Raw genomic sequence first — 2,679 nt, forward strand, 5'->3', positions numbered from 1 at the left:
TATGCATTGTTGTGAAACCAAGAGAGTAGCAACATAAAGCTCGTCCAATGAACTGTTGAAAAGGGGTTCTCTGTGTGATCTATTATAGGATGCAGTACAACACTAGCAAGTACAATACTGATGTCCACATTATTTTCATGAAATTGAGTGTGGCAGATGCAAAGGTTCAATTTTATACACATCCCACTTAAATAACAAAATAATAACATCAACTATAAACAATTCAGTCAAGCTTACAATGGCATCCTTCCTTACTTTATTTGTAGTCGCACCTGATTTATGCTTTTTGCAAATCTTCTCTACGGTTGATTGCAGGCTTGTCGATCGCGGTCTCTCCTTTCTTTTAACGTGTAATGGGGTACATACATTATCGAAGATGACAGGCGTAGTTCTTTGAGAACATTTCATTAGTACTTTAAGAACTGAGAAAATTAAATAATTAGATAAATGATTATTTAATATAAATGAGGATAATGAAATCTTTATGGAATTTAATGTGGGGAGTTATGACAAGGAACAATACTAGCTCAAGTGGTTGAGAGTGACTTAGGTTCAAGTCTTGTGGATGCCATTAGTTTGTTAATTTAATTGTTGTTATTATTTTAATAATATGTTTGACCATGGGGCATGATAATATAATCCTAGAGGTGTAGGAATTGTCATGAAACATGAATTGATTGAATGGTTATGCATTGGCTTGGTAATTTGAGGAGAGTGGGTTTTGAGAATACAATTCCTGTAGGCTGTCGGGGCGAGTTCTTGAGAGCACCAAAACGTTAGAAAGAAGGGTGTGGAGAGACTTTTCCACAAGGCTTAGGAGATGTCTTAAAGTGGAGACAATTTCTTTGGTGCAAGAAAGAATCCTCAAAGCACATTGGAGTAAGGAATCCAGGTTAGGGGAGTTGAGACTTGTGTTGATTGTATTTAAATTGATTTCGTGATGCATGAACTGTTTGTATGCCATTCTTTCTGCATTTTCTGGATTTTTTGCATGATTCTGAATTTTTTCCTAGAAATCGCTTGGTGGCATTAAAGACTCGCCAAGCGACTCATGCATTTTGTGCCAATTTTCTAGGTTTTACCCAAACACTGTCTAGCAGCAAGGATTGGCCGTCAAGTGATGCAAGTTCATTGTTCATTTTGGTTTTTTTGGTGGTCTGGGTCACTATCGATCCACTAGATGATATGATTCTTATGATTTTTGTGTGATTCTGTGAAGACCTGTTGCAAATAATTGTTGAGTTAGGATTTTAGTGGTTATGAGGTTGCACAATTATGTGAGATCATTGGGAAATTGGGAAATTTAATTGAGCGCATGATAGAAGGTGAAAGGTGTTGCAAATACGTATGGATGGGTGGTAATTTGGATATAGTTGATACTGGAAACACGACATTAATGGGAATTGTATCAATTGAGGGACTAGGTCGATTTGTGTGAGTGTTTGAATTTCTCCTATGTGCATAAATCAAAGTTTTGTACAAGTGTGGTTGAGCGTTGGGTATCGATGGTATGTTTTTTGGTGACCTATACAGGTGGTAGGGATATAAATTGGATAAATTGTATTGGAGTAGTTCGAATGGTTTTGTGTTAACGGGTTTATTTTATTGACAGGGTAGGCATTCTTTGATGAACTTCTTAGTGTCACGGTGCATTCCCGGCAAAAAAAATGACGTTGCAAGATGAGCCATTGTGGCTTTGAGGCTAGAGTGACTAGTAATGGGAGCCCCATGGAATTCTCTTAAGGTCGTCTTACGAACAGTGGAGATATTGGGTAAGAACAAATGTTGGTGATGGTATAACAAGTTGTGATGGAATGTGTATGGAGATTGAGATAAAGAAGTTAATTTGGATATTAAAGTTTTTCCTTCTGAACTAGTGTAGTATTAATGAAGAGTTTGGATGATTTGAAGTGTAAGGGAGGAGATGGTCATTAGAAAGGAAGCAGGGGTGGTCAGGACAATGTGTCAGTTGCTTGGTTGTGTTAGCCTGATCTGTATTGGATATCAAAATTGAAACCCAACAACTTGGTGGCCCTTTTTCAAGGTATGGCATCCATTAGTAAGTATCCCTTTTAGGCTTTGTTGGTTTGTTAAAATCTGAAAATGTGTACCAATGAGATATTGACAACATTTCTTTGTGGCTTAGGTTATAACAAATTCTCTAACATAAACAAAAGCAGCTTGAATTTTGGGGCAAAGCTTCTTACTAAAGAAAGCCAACGAATGTCCCTTTTGGGATAACACTGCACAAATGACTCCTCTAGAGGCATTAGTTTCTACAATAAACAGAAGGGAGAAATTTGGAAATTGAAGAATATGGGCTTGGATGAGAACTTCTTTTGATTTTGTAAATGATATTTATGCCTTTGTAGACCATGTAAAAATTGATAATTTAAAGATATTCGTAAGTTAGAGGCAAGAGTGGCATAACCGCGTATAAATTTGTGATAAAATCCCGTAATACCTAAAAACCCTCGTAGAGTGGTGAATGAATTAGGTGTGGGCCAATCTAGATAATCTAACTTTTATCTAGGACGATGCACACTATGCCTTGATAAATAATATGGCCCAAATAGGAAATAGAAGATTGACCAAATGAACACTTATATTCCTTAAAAAATTGATTTTCTTTGAGCAACTAAAGAATAACTAATGAAGATGATCCATCATTGATGTACT

This window comes from Vigna unguiculata, chromosome 5 (genome assembly GCF_037176805.1).
Source record: "Vigna unguiculata cultivar grain cowpea cultivar isolate G323 ecotype 2 chromosome 5, ASM3717680v1, whole genome shotgun sequence".
Lineage (NCBI taxonomy): Eukaryota > Viridiplantae > Streptophyta > Magnoliopsida > Fabales > Fabaceae > Vigna > Vigna unguiculata.